At 41.7% G+C, this 19,977-nt stretch overlaps 1 protein-coding gene across 1 annotated transcript in view; it reads right to left on the bottom strand.

Moving 5' to 3' along the window:
* LOC126249173 (uncharacterized) overlaps window positions 1-18,696 on the bottom strand; it is a 58,333-nt gene extending 39,637 nt beyond the window's left edge. The window contains exon 1 of the mRNA XM_049950829.1: window positions 18,633-18,696. The gene's annotated coding sequence lies outside the window, so the exon portion shown is untranslated. The remainder of the gene's footprint in view (window positions 1-18,632) is intronic.
* Window positions 18,697-19,977: the final 1,281 nt, after the last annotated feature.

The raw sequence follows: 19,977 nt of genomic DNA, 5'->3' as shown, positions 1-19,977 counted from the left end.
AATAGCAATAATTAGCATAACAAAGTAAGACAAAGCAACGATGATGTTCTTTACAGGAAATGCTCAATATGTCCACCATCATTCCTCAACATTAGCTGTAGTCGAGGAATAATGTTGTCAGCAGCACAGTAAAGTATGTCAAGGGTTATGGTGAGGCATTGGCGTCGGATGTTGTCTTTCAGCATCCCTAGAGATGTCGGTCGATCACGATACACTTGCGACTTCAGGTAACCCCAAAGCCAATAACCGCACGGACTGACGTTTTCGTGCTTACTAAATGAACTTCCAACGAAACGCGTTGCACGTCTACGGATCACTGTCGTAACTAGCTATATCCCAGCTTGCTGTGGCTTTACTAACAAATTTTGAAAAAAACCTGATTGGTGCAACCCATAAAGCGCTGAAAAGCACCCTCTACAGGGTGTTACAAAAAGGTACCGCCAAACTTTCAGGAAACATTCCTCACACACAAAGAAAGAAAATATGTTATGTGGACATGTGTCCGGAAACGCTTACTTTCCATGTTAGAGCTCATTTTATTACTTCTCTTCAAATCACATTAATCATGGAATGGAAACACACAGCAACAGAACGTACCAGCGTGACTTCAAACACTTTGTTACAGGAAATGTTCAAAATGTCCTTGGTTAGCGAGGATACATGCATCCACCCTCCGTCGCATGGAATCCCTGATGCGCTGATGCAGCCCTGGAGAATGGCGTATTGTAATACAGCCGTCCACAATACGAGCACGAAGAATCTCTACATTTGGTACCGGGGTTGCATAGACAAGAGCTTTCAAATGCCCCCATAAATGAAAGTCAAGAGGGTTGAGATCAGGAGAGCGTGGAGGCCATGGAATTTGTCCGCCTCTACCAATCTATCGGTCACCGAATCTATTGTTGAGAAGCGTACGAACACTTCGACCGAAATGTGCAGGAGCTCCATCGTGCAAGAACCACATGTTGTGTCGTACTTGTAAAGGCACATGTTCTAGCAGCACAGGTAGAGTATCCCGTACGAAATCATGATAACGTGCTCCATTGAGCGTAGGTGGAAGAACATGGGGCCAATCAAGACATCACCAACAATGCCTGCCCAAACGTTCACACGTTGCACTGAAATGAGGACTGACACATTGTTGGATGAACCATTCGCAGAAGTGTACCCGTGGAGGCGAATCAGCTGCTGATAGTGCTTGCACACGCTGTACATGGTATGGAAACAACTGGTTCTCCAGTAGCACTATCCATACAGTGAAGTGGTCAACGTTACATTGTACAGCACCAACTTCTCTGACGCTGACATTAGGGTTATCGTCAAATGAACGAAGAATTGCCTTTCCATTGCAGGTGTCCTCGTCGTTCTAGGTCTTCCCCAGTCGCGAGTCATAGGCTGGAATGTTCCGTGCTCCCTAAGACGCCGATAAATTGCTTCGAATGTCTTCCTTCGTTCTGGAAATCTGTCTCGATACAAACGTACCGCGCCACGGCTATTGCCCCGTGCTAATCCATACATCAAATGGGCATCTGCCAACTTCGCATTTGTAAACATTGCACTTACTGCAAAACCACGTTCGTGATGAACACTAACCTGTTGATGCTACGTACTGATGTGCTTGATGCTAGTACTGTAGAGCAATGAGTCGCATGTCAACACAAGCACCGAAGTCAACATTACCTTCCTTCAATTGGGCCAACTGGCGGTGAATCGAGGAAGTACAGTACATACTGACGAAACTAAAATGAGCTCCAACATGGAAATTAAGTGTTTCCGGACACATGTCCACATAAAATCTTTTCTTTATTTGTGTGTGAGGAATGTTTCCTGAAAATTTGACCGTACCTTTTTGTAACACCCTGTATTTGTAGCATTCATAAGAGATGGTCCTAAGAGCAGCACGAAACACTGATATGAAATTTAATAGCTCTGATATCTTTTAAAAGGGCTTTAGAAAACATTGATCCATAATTTTTAAAATATATTTATATAAGAATCATAACTGGTGAAAAGTTTGAAGCGCTCGAAAGTAACCTCTGTGAACTGATGTATTATATAAGAGATGTTTCTAAATGTAACAAATGAAACACTGATGAGGACATTATTAGTATTAAAAACTTTAAAGGTGCTTTAAAACGTTCCAAAAAAATCTCCTGCTTTCATTTGGCGATCGCAGAACTTATAATGCACAAGAGTCCCCTCTATGCCATGCAATAATTCATACATAACAAGTCCCTGTATATAATATACATAAAATCAGGGCTTTAGTATCATTAATCCGGTCACCAAATCGGAATACGGCCCGAACAGCAGTGTGTTGACAACATGCCTCTCCGTAACCGCACCAGTGACACCTATCATCTTAGGATTATGCGGCGGTCGGTCGGTCGGTGCCGTTAGGTCTTTCGACGCCTCTTCGGACTGAATTTTAATATCATTAAAACTTTAAAAGAAGCACAGAAAGTCCCAAAGTACTCTTCGCTTTCTCTAATGTGGTGGTCGTAGAGTTAGCACTGCTCCAGCAGAACATTAGGCCACGCTGAACTTTCCTTTGCCGTTTTCAATTTGCCATTGTGCTGACGGCCGCTAAAGCTGATGATTGGTAAAGCATCCCATCTCGTCCCAAAGGAAGGCAACAGCAAGTCTTTGAAAATTTCGTAGTAGTTATTATGCCTGAAGTCACTTTGCTCGTTAAGTATTTCTCTCGGTCTCTCACTTGGTGGGCGTAAATTTCTAGTTCCTCCAACACATTCAAATAAAAACTTCTTCTCGGCTCTGTGTAGCACTTTCAGTTGCTCTCTTATTGCGCTAACCTCACGCTTTCTATCTTTCACATGGGTTCGAAATGCTCTTCAGTTACTGTCACTGTAACGTTCCTTGTATCGGATTTCGAAATTTCGCTCCGTCTGACGTATGTAATAACTGTAACAGTCCACGCATTTGGTCTTACATACTCCGGAGTTGCAGCATTTAGTTTGCTTCGTCGCAGCTGACATATGGTTTAATCTCTGCACCATTTGCCCTTGATTATTAAATGCCACGGCCAGGTTTATTTGGAAAAACTTCAGAGGTTCTCTCTGACCCACGCATTTTTAATGTCAGTGCCGAATTTCTTCTTAACTTTAAACTTACGATTATCCTCACTTTTACAGGAAAACTTGTTTTTGATTTAAGTGAAGAGAATGGCAATATTAAAGATGAAAAAGAAATTCGACACTTTCACTTGCCAAGGGTGTGTGTCGGAGAGAACAGCTAAAGTTTTTCCGAAAAGAAACATATCCGTGGCATTTAAAAATTAAGGGCAAGTGGCATTTCAGAAATGGCGCGTAGATTAAACCATAAACCAACATCTACGAAGCAAACTAAACACTGCAACTCTGTAGTATACAAAATCAAATGCAAGGACTGTGACAGGAATTGCATAGGACAGACGTGCCGAAACTTCGAAATCCGATACAAGGAACACTGGAGTCACGGTAATCGGACAGGATTTGGAGCGCATTTCAAAGATAGGTCTGCGCAATAAGCGAGGAAATGGAAGTGTTGCACAGTGCTCAGATGAGTTTTTATTTGAATGTGCTTCAGGAACAGAAATTTACGCCCACCAGGTGAAAGACCGAGAGAAACTACTTAATGAGCAAAGTGACTTCATGCATAGTAGCTAACATGAAATTTTCAAAGACTTGTTGCAGCACTGCCTTGGGATGAGGTGGGACGCTCTACCAAACATCAGATGCGGCGGTCCTCGGCACCCTGGCGTCTGTTAAATGAGGGAACTTCAGCGTGGCGCCGTGTTTGGCCTCGAGCATTAGTACGACCGCCAAAGAAGAGGAGGAGAAGACAACTTTTGACGTTTCTACGTCTATTTTTAACATTTGTAATTGCGCTAAAACTCCGTCCGAACAGGCCTCACCGGCCGCTGTGACCGAGCGGTTCTAGGCGCTTCAGTCTGGAACCGCGCGACCGCCACTGTCGCAGGTTAGAATTCTGCCTCGGGCATGGATGTGTGTGATGTCCTTAGGTTAGTTAGGTTTCAGTAGTTCTAAGTTCTAGGGGACTGATGACCTCAGATGTTAAGTCTCATAGTGAACAGAGCCACATGAACCATTTTGAACCTCAGATTTTAAGTCCGGTAGTGCTTAGAGCCATTTGAACCATTCTCGAACAGGTCTCGGATGGCCCAACTATACTGACTGACCTCCGTGTCAGCCTCAGCCGATAGGCGTAATTGGATACCTGATTAATGATAATAATGCCCTGAATTTTTTATATGTTATGCTTGGGGACATTTTTATGCATGAATTATTTTAGTCCACAGTCAATGAGCGCTGCAGATTCTACAATTGCCAAACGAAACCAAGAGAAAGTTTTTTGCAATGTTTTAACGCTCTTTTAAAGTTTTTAGTAATAATAATAATAATAATAACAATAATAATAATAATAATAATAATAATAATAGTCCCCATCGTTGTTTCGTTTGTTACATTAAGGAACATACTTTATGGATTAATCAGCCCATAGAGAACACTTCCGAGCGCTACAAACTTCGCACCAATTAAGATCCTTATATAAAAATATTTAAAAAAAATTTGGATAATTGTTTCATAAAGTCCTTTTAAAAGATTTTAATGCTATTAAATTTCACATCAGCGTTTCATGCTATACTTAGGAGCATTAATTATGAATTACGTGAGTCCACTCTATTTAGAGAGGGCGCTTTTCAGCGCTGCATTTGTTGCATCAATCAAGTTTCTTAAAAATTTATTTATAAAGCCGCACAAGCTGGTGTACGTCTAGTTATGACAGTGAACTTCCAGTTCCATAATCGACAGTTTAGTCTGTAACTGTAAGAAATTGTTTATTGCACAAATTTGTATTTTAACTAATTTCTTCGGAATCTTTAAAATTTACAAAAATTGTTCAAATGGCTCTGAGCACTATGGGACTTAACATCTGACGTCATCAGTCCCCTAGAACTTAGAACCACTAAAACCTAACTAACCTAAGGACATCACACACATCCATGCCCGAGGCAGGATTCGAAGCTGCGACCGAAGCGGTCGCACGGTTCCAGACTGAAGCGCCTAGAACCGCTCGGCCACACCGACCGGCTAAAATTTACAAACTTAAATTATAAACCATTTGTAATTTGAACCAATTGTGATTATAAAAAGTACAGATCTGAAGATGACCAGCTGGCCCGAAACCGGTCGTACTGAAATACAGAAAAGCAATCCGGAGCTTGAAATTGGACACTTTTTTGTAAGTAACGAATGCAGTAATTCAGCGAAAACGAATACGTCTAGTTTTGAGAAAATCCGCAATATCTACTGTGAAGCTGATAGACAGAATTTCACTTTATAATTATTTCAACACTTCAGGCGTGGCTCTCCTTAAGCTATTTGTGGCTTCTTTCAGTTATGTTTTTGAGGTTACGGCTACGCTTAAACTTGGCAGTGAAGGTCCCTTTGCTTTCACATCAGTGCCACGAAAACGTCTGTTGTATTGCTTTGCATAGATGGACCGACATTCTCTTATGCATTAATGTTTAGGCTCATCAATGAATTTAACAACTACAACTATCTGAAGCGTGCGTCTCTCTTTCTCTGAACTAGTACACGATATTTTTCGCCGTAGTGCACAAACAAATCTGTAGTTAAGTCGCACGTAGTTAATAGATTTTGATATGATCTGTTCCAAATGAAGTACACAGCTCGAGGTCGAAGAACATTAGCGCACTAACACGCGATGACAAATAGTTCGGGATCAGTCCGGCTAGCCTTCATTTCTTTCACGAGGATCGAACAAAAATGAAAGGAGGAGTAGCGGTAGGCACCAAACACTTTCCTAGAGGCTCGGCGCCACAGTGTTTTTCTATGCATCGTCAAACGCCTCACTGCGACACACAGCACTAAGCTGTTAAAAGCGTGCAGCTTTATCTGGGAACAGCTCTTGTTCGCGAGCGTTAAAAACCAATCCAAAAACATCTGCGAGAATCAGTTCAGGAGCATAACCATGCACCATTACCAAAAGGTCAGAGGTGAACTGAGATTACTACGACGCTACAAGGCTGTTGATGCGGTGTTCACTGCAGTGTAACGGCTAAATGAGGGGCTGCTTACTGGTTTCTGCGTTACTGGCAAGCGCTAACAGCCCTCGTTAAGAGGATTCGTTACATTAATATGCATTGTTCACTTGAGTTGTCGCGGCCTGACAGATTATGCCAGGTGACTACTACACAAACACAGCCTCAAGTCCGGTCTCAGTTGGTTTCTAGAATTGCTCATTGGCCCGGAAGAGAATGGCTACACTCTGACAGGTACCTAGCAGAGTTTGATTTTCACTTTAGGGCTAATCTGTCTTACGAAAAAATCAATCACGAACTGCTATTGGTTCCACGTCTCTGTAATTTGTGAAAAAAAATCATCGAATTTTTAGGTTGTAGTGACCGGTTGTCATGGGTCCAAATGAAAGCGGTAGATTCTGGAAAAGAAATATTGAATAATAATGGCTCTGACCACTATGGGACTTAACATCTGTCATCAGTCCCCTAGAACTTAGAACTACTTAAACCTAACTAACCTAAGGACATCACACACATCCATGCTTGAAGCAGGATTGGAACCTGCGACCGTAGCGGTGGCGCGGTTCCGGACTGAAGCGCCTAGAACCGCCATGCCACACCGGACGGCGAAATACGGAATACATATTTGATTTACAACAATAGCGGATGCAGCGTCTCTACTGCGAACTCTCTGTCGGTCCAGTGCACAGTTTGACCGCCTACCAAATCGATGGCCGTAAATCCAAACATAGGAGATATTTTAGAAAAATTAACTATCCGTACACTGTTATCGTTGCTCCCACGAAAAACTGATTCCAGTGTTTGATAGTGTCACGTAACTTTGTAAAAGCATGCGAGAAGATAAATTAAACCGAAAATAAGTTGTCCATAATAGAAAAATTATGTTCTAAACACTTCCATTTTTTGTATCTGATAACTCTAGCCTTCATTTTTTGAAAAGAAGTAAGTTATCAGTAGCCTTCCAAGCATTGTATCACTGTTTAATTGCCCTTCTGATAATAATTACCAAGGCTTCCCAAGCGCGCACACTGAAGGGAACTTCGAGTAATATCGCAGATACACCAGCGATGTGTGCTTCCATTAAAACAAACGTCATTCACGTTTATAAATTTAACCCCCTTTACGTTTAATTGTGAGACGTGTTAGATGCATGACACAACATCTGTTGGACAAGTTCTTTATTTATATCTCGAATTGCGGAGGGGGACGGGGTGGCGGATGTGGACTAAGCTGAGAGCGATGCAGATGTGGCGCTCCAAACCAGAACATCAAACATATTGTAGAGGAGTGGTCTGTAACATCATGTTCTGCTGGTCAGTGGACTTCCTCGTGACAAATGAGACATCTGTCAATTATATTTTAAAATTAGATATTCATTGTGGTGATATCTTATGTTCGTACTCTGTATTTTACTGAATAGTGCGGCAATGACCATACAGAAAATAAACAAAAAGATGTCGTTAATTTAAGTTAGTTGTTAGTCAATCCGATACCTCGGTCAACGAGTTCAGTACGAGTGCGAAGGGTACAGGTGTAGCGCGATAGAATATGAGGATAGAGTTTCCTACAGAAAAATTTTTCTGCAATATCAGTTTATCCACTAGCGTAAGGGATTTAGATTCTTATTTGCTATCACGATGTTATCTGCGTGCAACATTCGTGATAGTTTACATCTGCTTGCATGAGCGAAAACTGAACGCAGACACTGTCTTTCACAGACGGTTTGCAGAAGAGACTGAAAGAGGTGGCTCCCGCTAAAGGCAAGTGGAAATAATGAGCAGGGTGCTCGTATAGCTTAACGGAAATAGTACTAATATCAACGAAAACCAGGTCCCATCACACTTCTCTCTTGTCACGAATATTACATCTTTGAACGTTCGTGAAAGAGTTTGCCAGTGAAGACGACGCTGTTCCGTCCCGCTTGTATTCAGCTGCGGGAAGACCGACTTGACTACGTTTAAATCTTAAACTGTGTTTACTAATACGAAACTTTTTTCCCAGGTACTTCCACCCTGGGACCGCTATCACATAGCCGAGAATGCAGAATATGCAGAAAGAAGATGCCTGTGTTTCTTTGATTACGTGTTGTGGTTCCTTGATGTCTTATGAGATAATACAGTGGAGAAGATCATTTCAGACACACACAATATTTTTAGGCTCAAAGTAATATATCTGCGCCATACGTTATGTTATCTCACGAAGCTCACTTCGGCCGGTGTATAACGAGCGAGGGGGCTCTTACACTTCACATCGAAGTACATCTACTTGCTAACAGGATATGAACTTGCGAAAATGAACTTGTTAGAAACAACGAACACCAGACACAGGAGTTGAGGGAATGCTTAACAATAGTTTACAGGATGTGTAGAAACTTAAGCGTGTTTTAAGACAGATGAACTCTATCTTGTTTTAAAATAGGGTTAATTTATTGTTTATCAGTTCATCAAAAGAGGCAGCGGATTTTCCTTCAGTTGTCGCCTTGGTGTCTCCAAATCTAAAACTAATGTGTGACAAGTGACCCAGATGTAGGCCTAGTTAGCGACTGTTGGGCTAGCTTTGCAACTCTAAACTTATTCCATTAAGGCTGAAGAGTACCTCAGCAGAGAAGACACTCCTGCATCCTGATGACGAGTAAAATATCGGCAAAGCGTTGTAATAAGACACAAACGCCGCACCTACTGCCCAGAGAAATTGAAATGACGACGCATGTATTGTGTTATGAAATGATAACACAGAGAGAAATGGCTCTGAGCACTATGGGACTAACATCTGTGGTCATCAGTCCCCTAGAACTTAGAACTACTTAAACCTAACTAACCTAAGGACATCGCACACATCCATGCCCGAGGCAGGATTCGAACCTGCGACCGTAGCAGTCCCGCGGTTCCGGACTGAGCGCCTAGAACCGCTAGACCACCGCGGCCGGCAAAACACAGAGAGAGAGCAAGACAGACGGTGTACTTTCTTAATATGTTGTGGTGCCAAAATACTGTGCCTCTGGTGAGCCCAATATCATAGCTGCTCTAAGCGATACACGAAACCACTCCATGACACACAACTTTACTAGCGGTGACTGGATGTTTATGTGACTGACTAGCTGTTCGTGGATTCCGTCCTCCAACAGTAAGATGTACGTTATAACATTTTTCTCTTGTTGAACATCTTTCAAACAGATGTCTTCCTCAACCCACACAACCCTGGCGTTAGAGCTTCTCTACTGGCTGTATTGGTCACTAGGTGATACTGCCAAATATTTATTCCTATACACTGAGGTGATGAAAATAACTGGATACCTTCCAGTATCGTGTCAGGTCTCATTTTCCCCCGCGTAGTTCAACAACTCGACGGGGAATGGACTCAACAAGTCGTTCAAAGTCACCTGCAGAAATATTGAGCCATGCTGCCTCTACATCCGTCCATAAATGCGAAAGTGTTCCGAGTGCAGGATGTGCACAAACTGACCTCTCGATTACGTCCCATAAATGTTCGATGGCATCCATGTTGAACGATCTTGGTGACGAAATCATACTCTCGAAATGCCCAGAACGTTCTTCAGACCAATGACGGTCAACTGTCGCCTGGCGACATGGGCACTGTCATCCATAAAAATTTCATTTTTCTTTGGGCTGAAAACGGTCTCCAAGTGGCTGAAAGTAGCCAGGACCCCGTCCATTCCATGCAAACACAGCCCTCACAGCTACGGAGCTACCATCAGCTTGCACAGTACCTTGTTCACAACTTGGGTCCATGTCTTCGTGTGGTCTACCCTACCATCAGCTCTTTACCAACTGAAACTGGGACTCATCTGATCAGGCCACGGTTATCCGGTTCTCTTGGGTCCTACAGATATGGTCACGAGCCCAGGAGAGGAGCTGCAGGCGATGTCTTGCTGTTAGCAAAGGCACTTGTGTCGGTCGTCTGCTGCCATAGCCCATTAACGCAAAATTTCACCGCACTGGTCTAATAGATACGTTCATCATACGTCACACATTGATTTCTGCGGGGTTTTCGTGCAGTTCTGCTTGTCTGTTAGCACTAACATCTCTACGCTAACGCCGCTGCTCTCGGTCGTTAAGTGAAACCCGTCGACCACTGCGTTGTCCGTAGTGAGAGGTAATGCATGAAATTTGATATTCTCGGCACAATCGTGACGCTCCCTAAAGATATCCGAAATGATATGTCCCATGCTATAGTGTTGTAATACAGACACAAACGCCGCATCTACAACCCAGAGCCATTGAAATGACGACGCATATATTGTGTTCTGAAATGCAAACACAGAGAGACAGACGGTGCACTTTCTTAATATGACGTGGTGCACAATATTGTGCCTAGCTACAACTATTATCCCGCGTTCGTTGTCTGTCAATTACCGTCGTGCAGCCATAATCACGTCGGAAACCTTTCAAATGAATCACCTGAGTGGAAATGAGAGCTCTGACAATGCACTGCCCCTTTACAAACCGTGTAAGTAATATTACCGCCATCGTTTTCTGTGCATATCGTTATCACATGACTTTTGTCACCTGCGCGTGTAACAGGTTGTTGGGCCGAAAATTATTTTTTTCCATCACTCTTAGATTAGGCGGCACTTATTTCAATACAATTTGTTAACTTATTCAGGACGTTGCAGATTCATGTATATCCTTGAACAGATAATCAATAGATATCTCACAAGCATACAAAAATTTATTTTCTACAGTAATCTCCAATATGTGGAGTTGCAGTGAAATTCTGTGTAACATTTAATAAATGTGGTCGCAACTTATATTCGGAAACTAACTACAACGCTCGAGAAGAGATCACGTATTTTAATTTGTAGTTATCATCCAACTTAAAATGATGCAGCATTACCATTTAGATTCCACACTGTGTGATCTGAGCACGTTAGTTATCTTCCTGTGACGTTCTTCGCGTTTACTTCGCATTCTGGGCTTTCTTTTTGTGTTTAAGTCAAGTTTGAATTACTTTGTCCGCAGTAGAATGTAGCTCAATTTCTAAATAATAGTCAAGCACCTGCCAGTATCATGAGGAGTTTTCTCGACTTCTTTAATTTAAAAGTGCGTTTGACAAGCTGAAGAATTTTCACCTAATGGTTGCTTGCCACTGATTTTATGAGGTACCTGACGTACAGAACGTGCATGATATCTGTCTTTAATAAAACAGACGATTCCAAAGACTTATCACAGGAACAGTCCATTTTGCATAATTAACTGAATATGATGGGAGGTTTGTAGAAGATGGGTGTCATTTCCTGAACGTTGATCAAAAGCAAATGTGAAAACTAAATTAACAGCAATATACAGGAAGATTTGTTTAAAAAATTGATCATTTCTATGAGCCGTTTTCTTAATTAGATGGGACGTGGGAGCACATCTTCATTTTAGGACCACATTTTCATTCCAATGGGTAGTAGTCGGCATCTGCCCGTGCGGTTACAGTCCGTACTCGGAAAACAACGTGTATTTCGGTAGACCTTCGAGCTGGCATTAGCGCTACGGGTGCACCTAATCTGCGGCCGCGGGCTCGGCTCCAGCCCACCACTAGTAATGGACGATGAAGCTTTGACAATGCCCGTCAGTCGCGCTGATCGAACGTCGGAAAAATTGTCAATCGAACTTGCGTGGAGGAACCTAAGACGGGAGCCAATAGGCAATTTGTGGAATACAGTGAAATTCAGAGTCGCTGCTGACTGTTTTCAGAGTAGAAATAGAAAAATATCTGGCGAAAATATATGTCACGAATTTCAGTTGCACAACGGATGATCACATGAGTTTAATACATTATGAAACACGGCAACAGCAGGGTACGAACGTACGGCACTGTGAGTGAATTGTTTCGGTGAGAGCTCCTTAAGCTTACCGGGTTATGACACATGTCTGCTACGTGGCGCGGACCGCGTTGCGCTTGGGTCACAGGCAGCCTAATGCTACATCAAAGAGAAATCCGCAGCTCAAAGCGCCGCATGCCCTCTATGTACGAATTAGCATGCTGTAGTCTTCGGTCAGGCTCTGAAACGGCTTTTTTTTCCCTCCATACTCGCAGGAGTCAAGCTGTGCACTACCTTCCCTGTTGCAAATGTGTAACTACTATTTCACAATTATTTTACTTTTGGGAAATCAGCTCTGTCTGGTCTTAAATGTCACCGTTATGTGTGTCCGTAACAGTGATGTGTATCAGCTTTCAGGAGTTGTGTAAATCACTTGGACAGTATACGGCACGAACTGCGTGGAACTGGCGATTTGTACGAGGGCATGCTGAAAAAATAACGATGCCTCCGAATTCTGTGTGTGAAAACTCGTAAAGCTCTTTAGATATAACAACCGTTACCAATGTTCTACATGTTTATTCTTCAAATCTATAAATTTGCAGCTCTGTGCTGTAGAGTGCTCCGAATTGTACCGTACGACATAGCTGCTTGTAAAGTACTATGTCTGTGCGTGCAAACAGCGTGCTGTAATCGAGTTTCGAATTCAAAGAGTTCGTCCACATATGGAACACCCTGTCCTTCAGCATGACAATGTCAGACCACACCTGAGCGCTGCGTCGTTTGCAACAGTCCGACGCTTTGGATTCACTGTCATTGGTCACTCTCCATACAGTCACGACCTGTTCCCAACCAATTTTCGTCTGTTTCCAAAACTTAAAGAACATCTTCGAGGATTTCACTTGGATTGTGTCGAAACGGTGCAGGCAGAGGTAAGGTTGTGGCTCCGTCAACAAATTCATACATTCTACAGTCACGATATCAACGAAGTGGTCTCTCGTTGGGAGAAATTTGTTCGTCGCCAGGCTGACTATGATGAGAAATAAATATCTAGATATCAAAAATAAAAATGTAAAATGATAGTAACATTTATTTTATTTTAAAAACTCTAAGAGTTTTCAGACAAAAATTCAGAGGCATTACTCTTCAGATCGCCCTCATATAAATTCCTCCGCTTTGACTCTTCCAGGCACACAAGTATCTACAAATACAGTACGCTAGTTTTCCGATGGCACTTAATAATGACGACACGACATTAACACCTCAATAAAGAATATATTTGACATTGTCAGAAAAGGAGGAGGCGATCTTAAGCAGATAATGAAATACAAAATTATAAAAATTTTGAAGACCTTCTACAAAACGTTTTAAAATTTTCACACGTTTTCTATATATTGTCTCAATCGCATTTAAAATTAATTTTTTTTTTCAAATTGATGACCCGTGTAGGTAGCTTAACTACCATCTTTAGATCTGAGCACAGGCAAACAAAACGAAAAAATGCCTAAAGTAACAAGTTATGTAAACGTAGATATCGGTTTACTTTTAAAATTTTCCAGTGTATTAACATACCACATGCGGTGTCCTAAGTGCAACTAGCAGCGTACAACAAATAAAAAATGGTTCAAATGGCTCTGAGCACTATGGGACTCAACTGCTGTGGTCATAAGTCCCCTAGAACTTAGAACTACGTAAACATAACTAACCTTAGGACAGCACACAACACCCAGCCATTACGAGGCAGAGAAAATCCCTGACCCCGCCGGGAATCGAACCCGGGAACCCGGGAGTGGGAAGCGAGAACGCTACTGCACGACCACGAGATGCGGGCGCAGCGTACAACACTTTTGCATTGTTCAGAACATTTAAAATCATTAGCAAAATATCTTATTACAGCCGAAAACGAACATATAGGCAAATATATTATGTACTGGCAAAAACATAAGAATAAGCAACACCTATTTAGAAGAAAAACTAGTTCGTTGAACGTACCACGCTATAACTATGACAGCAATTGGAACCACGACTCAGTACAAGGTCGTAAAATTTTTATAAATCGGAACGCCTGTGTAATTATTTTCGTTACAGTCAGTAACTGCAAACAGAGGTTTGTCTACGAAAAAGAAGAAGCAACTACCTGTTTGCTTTGAGTTAACAGGGCATAAAAGTAACATGGTTATTCAAAATAGTAAAATATTCGTAGTGGAAATGCCATGTAAGTTGAACTTGAAGTCAAAACTAAAACATAAAATATATACACAACATCATCACTTTGGTTAACTTGTCAAAACAGTAAAGATACAATTATGCACGCTGGGTGACACGGGACCCCCACTCACTCATAGTTACAACAATACTGAACGTTGTGTTTACATGAAAATGGCAAGTCAGAAGTTGCAAGAAGTGCGGGTAAATTATAGCCCATGTTTACTTCATCTACTTTATTTACACGAAATTTATATACTTGATTAAGCGCAAATCTTGTGATGTAGTTCTCTATTCTTTATCCATTGCAGTATGCTTTAAAATAATTTTAATTTAATTACTTTGTTTTAAAATAGAAGGAAACGAAAAATCTTTTCTCACACTTATCGCTTACATGCCATAACGCCAACTACGGGCACTTCCTGTAATTGTTAACGTGCCAGTTTCATGTCATTACAGCTGTAACTGTGAGTACGTGTGGGTCTTGTGTTATCCAGTGTACATACACCTTTACTGTTTCGACAAGTTACCAAGTGTGACGATGTTGAATATGTATTTCATATTTTACTTCTGATTTCAAGTACATCTACATCTTCATGGATACTCCACAAATCACACCTGGCAGAGGGTTCATCGAAGTACCTCTACAATAATTTTCTATTATTCGAATCGTGAACAGGGCGTGGAAAAAACGAACACCCTTCCCTTTATTTTTAAGATTATCGTTTCTCCCTACGTAGGAGGGCGTGAACAAAATATTTCTGCAGTCGGAGGAGAAAGTTGGTGATTGAAATTTCGTGAGAATATTCCGCAGCAACGAAAAATGCCTTTGCTTTAATGATGTCCACCCCAAATGCGGTATCATATCAATGTCACTCTTTCCCATATTTCGCGAAAATACAAAACGTGCTGCTCTTCTTTGAACTTTCTCAATGTACTCGGTTAATCCTATCTGGTAATCAGTACTCCAGAAGAGGGCGGACGATCTTAGTGTAGGCCGTCTCTTTAGTAGGTCTGTTTGCATTCCCCACAACATTTTATGTGTGTTCTTCCAATTTAAGTTGCTTGTAATTGTAATTCGTAGGTATTTAGTTGAATTTACGGCCTTTAGATCTGACTGACTTATCGTGTAACCGAAGTGTATATGGTGTGTTTCACTATTAAAATTTTGCTATGCTGAATAATGATATTACTTTTGCACTCAGGTAACTGAAAGCAAATATTGTTTACTCAGTTCTTCTTTTTCTTAGGCAAATCTCTGTTTGCAATTACTGGCCGTAACGATAATAACTACACATGCGTTTCAGTGTATAAAATTTTTACGACGCTGCACTTGCTCTTTGTTTCATTGCTGTCACAGACAGCGTGGTACGTTCAGCGAATTGGTCTTTCGTCTAAATAATTATGTATTATTCTTAATTATGTGCCAGAATATAATATATTTGCCCTTAGGTTCGTTTTCGGCTATACATGAGAGATTCTACCTGATGATTTTATATTAGAAAGTTCTGAGCGATGCAACGGTGATGTACGCTACTACTTGAGTTTATAATGCTACATATGTTATTTCCCTGTAGATTTTTAAAAGTAAGTCAACAGTAATTTTTTCATAAGTTGTTACTTAAGAAAATTTTTCTTTTGGTTTGTCTGTTCTCAGATCTGAAGATGGTATTTAGGCTACCTAAACTGGTCATCGCTTTGTTTGTAATATGAAAAAAAATTAATGTTAAATGCGAGGGAACAATATATAGAAAATTAGTGAAAATTTTAAAAAGCTTTATAGAAAGGTTTAAGGTACTAATAATTTTATATCTGATTAAATAATACCTTAGCCAGCGGCCTCGTTTATGTTTACACCGAGACGAAAAACAATTATGACTTCAAGACATCCACAAACTTTGTTGCAAATCATTGCGGAGTGAAGCTAAATCTTGCAAATTGCTTCGAAAATCCTTAGTGGTTCCCATAGACGGTCTTATTTACTTTCAGACTGACAGAAAACATAGTTGTATCCTACAGCTCTCGAAAATATTTGTTCTGGCACTATATACCGACATACCGCTCAGGAAATATACAGTGGTTCTGTACAGACTTCAGTCTTCATACTCTATACGGAACTCTCCTACAGTTTTGGCAGGACCAAAAAGTTTAAACTTTATTTTCACTGCCATTTAGCTTCATATTACTTTACCGCTACTACATTATAGGTAACCTGATTACACTTAAAAATACATACAAAAATATTCTGTTGATTCATATCACATAGATTTTGGTTTCATTTCATTAAATCTGTACACTACGATAAAGCAGAAACTTCTATTCCAAGCCAAATTGTATTTAAGCATGTTTTTAGTTAAACAGGGTGTGCTTTCCTTACGCAGACTGTTTTAGCAAATAGAAACTGAAAAATCAATAACACAAATTTTTTTCTACAATTTTTTCACTTATATCACTACTTTCATACCAGTACGTATTCAGTACACCTCTCATAAAAAAACACCGTCTCATCTTAAACTAGATTAGCAACACTGCATTTTGTTTGGTACTATACATTTGTAGAATTTGTGTTATTTGAATCTTCCAGAGCCAAAAAGTTATTAAAATTGACGGTAAGGGGTCTACTGGGAAATTCTTATCGACGATGTTTTCGTATCGTTATTCCTGAGTAAACCCACAGGCTGGTCAAAATGCGATATTCGAAAATTTTATCGATTAACTAGAAAATATCCCGAGTAAGGTAGAATTGCCTTTTTCTTTCTTTTTTTCTTTTCTTTAAAGAATGCATATTGGTTTCACTTGGCTAACATCCAGCTGAGCATGTGTGTATATTTGGAAACAACGTTAATCATCTGCAATTCAGCTTTTTAAAAAATGTACGTGTCAGAGTGAATGCTTCACCTTCATGTTTCACGGATTTTGAGCCTCTCCATCGTAATAGCATAGTGAAGCAGTCAAATGTGAGAGAGATTACGTCGATAAATAAAAGCTAAGAATATAATTATGAAAAATATGCTACAATACCATTAAACGCTATTATAAGAATGACTGCTTCTTTTTTGTATTAGTCTTTAGTACACACATGTTGTCACAATAAACTGTTATTTATCTATTAATATGGCCCACTCAGGTTTGGCTGTTTCACTAGCCCTTCATTAAAAGCTGTGGAGCTTACGGATGGAACATTCGCTCTGAAATACCTGTAGGTCCAGTAAAAACAGAAATACAAACTGGCGCAGTTTTGCTAATAAAACATATACTGTAGAAATATAAGAATTACAATATCTGTAAAACTGAACATCGAGTTATACACAGTTACTAACGCAAATACTTTGAGAAATTTACATTTTAGAATTTAATCAAGTACTCCGATTAACGGGCTGTCAGACGTCGGAAGAGTGAATGAAGGATGGAGAGACCCTGACACTGATAACTTTGCCTTAGATGTGTTGTAGGTCGTAATGAGAAATCTGTCACAAGCAGATCCCCTGTGCTACTATTTCCGCTGCAGGAACAGCGGTGAACGGTCCGATAATCGGAGAAGCCAGAAAGAAAAGGAGCCGGAAGGAAGGACGACAGGTCGTGTTCCCAGGGCGGCAAACTCTGCAGATGAGGGGTCGCGTAAAGCCGATAAGAGCCAACGCTAGTCTTTGACATCTGCGTTCCGACACTGCTCCCGCGCCAGGAAATTGGCCCCCCCGTGGCGAGAGCCGTCAAAGCGCGCCTCACTTGCCCGCCTCCTTAGCCGACCGCTTATGAGCGGCCGCTCAGTACGGCACTGTCCCTCTTCCCAGGGCGCCAAGTTGCACCAAGCTGAGAACTTAGGTACAAGCTGGCAGGGACGAGTACACTCTTAATGAAGCAAACCGAAGAATAAATGTTTTAAGAGTAGTCACACAAATGCGAATGATACGACAAGAGCGTCTTTGTAAGTAATAAATTACTCGATACCACAGCAAACGAAATCATTTGCCTTTTTTTGACATTAATTATTTGATCCGACGATTTTACAAATTTTCAGCGTGATGTATAGTTTTCTAATTACTGAATAGGCTTACAAGACGAGTCAGTATTTAAAATATGACGAATTATTTGTGTACATTTACGAAGTGCTACAGTCTGCCCAATTGAGCAATTAAATGATCACCTTCGAGATCGGCAAACAATTTATAGCAAAAAATGTAAAAAACAAATGGGATATAAGGTACAAAAAGATATTTCGACAAAATTACGGGCTTTGACGGCGACCGACCACAGTTGTTTTTAATACATAGAGGCCGAAACTACTTTCGCCCTAATGAAAAGGATTTTAAAATTTTGAGAACATGTTTATTTCTCTAGTTAGTACGAACAGTAGCTTATACTGGCCTTTTGTTTTTTTTTTTTTTTTTTCAAATAACTGCCAGCTTTTTAGAGAAGTTTTTCTCTTAGTGGTAGGATTTCCGTCTGCCTTAACTGGCGGGCGGAGTATTGTCGGAACCAAAAAAGATAAGAAAAAGTAGAGAAATACGCGGAGGTAGTGTTAGTAGAAGGGAGAAAGAAAGAGAGAGCAATGCGGGCAGTCGCCTGCGTACTGACCGGTGCGCAGCGGTGGCGGGCGAGACGCGGGACGTGGGACTGACTCGCGCGCGATTCACGCCGGGCGCGGCCGTCGGACTAACGTTGGCGCGGCGACGCGTGCCGGCTACGACCACCGAGCGCGCCCGAGCGGCGCCGAGCGCGCACGAAGGCGCCACCACGCGACACCTGCTCACACGACACCAAAACCAATCTGCGCGCCTCGTAGGGCACTGGACACGAGCGTCCCAGAAATGCGCCACTTCCGCACGTGCCATAAGCTGAGAAGGAGGAGGGGAAGAAGTCTAGTGTGCGCTCTGTCTGCGTACCGTGGGAGTCGTACCAGAAGTGGAACGGATGCTTCCCGGTGCCGCGAAGAGCACAGGGTGCAGCCACCTGCAGCCAGTGGCTCCTGTCGGTGCTACCGCTGTGCTCCGCTTTGGATCAGAGGAGATTCTCCCTGTTTTCGGGTGGCTATCTCAGGTGGTAAAGACTGCCTGTCTTGCTCGCGAGATGAAGGCAGAGAGCTCATCATCTGCTTCATCGTCGACATGGCCGACTGCGGACCTTTGGTGCAGAGTTGAGTGCAGAGTCCGCATCAGAGGCTCAGACGGTTCTGCTACAGCGTAGGTTGCAGATTTTTGACTTGCGCAGTAGGATGGTGGGCTTTCGGGTTCCGTTTCATTGGTAAGGAGTCCACTACACACAGTAGCAGACTACACGGGTTGCAGGGGCCGAGTGGGATGGACTGGGAGGCTTTCTCCCGCGCCCGGGTTCCCGGGTTCGATTCCAGGCGGGGTCAGGGATTTTCTCTGTCTCGTGATGACTGGGTGTTGTGTGATGTCCTTAGGTTAGTTAGATTTAAGTAGTTCTAAGTTCTAGGGGACTGATGACCATAGATGTTAAGTCCCATGGTGATCAGAGCCATTTGAACCACTTGGGAGGCTTTTACGGTTAGACGGTCTCAGGAAATTATAGAACGAACATCAGTCTACAACGGTGGTGGGAAAACACAGGACGAGAGTAGACCTACCAACAACCAGTATTGTACTTGTAAACTGTCGTAGCTCTGTTGATAAAGTACCAGACGTCCGAGCGCTAACAGAAAGCATTGAAATTTAAATCGTTTTAAGTACTGAAATCTAGCTAAAGCTTCAGCCGATTTTTTTACAGCGGACCTAACAGTGTTCTGAAAGGGTAGTGATATAGTGTCCATTGCCATTAGTTGTTGTTTACCTTGTAGTGGAAATGAAATAGACGTTTCCTAAGAGTTACTATAGGTAGAGGTTATGATTAACAACATGAATAAATTAATAATTGATTCCTTTTACCGACACTCTCCCTCTCCAAAAATGGCTCTGAGCAC

Source organism: Schistocerca nitens, chromosome 3 (genome assembly GCF_023898315.1).
Source record: "Schistocerca nitens isolate TAMUIC-IGC-003100 chromosome 3, iqSchNite1.1, whole genome shotgun sequence".
In the NCBI taxonomy this organism is placed as follows: domain Eukaryota; kingdom Metazoa; phylum Arthropoda; class Insecta; order Orthoptera; family Acrididae; genus Schistocerca; species Schistocerca nitens.
This window is presented reverse-complemented; position numbering and strand designations above follow the sequence as displayed.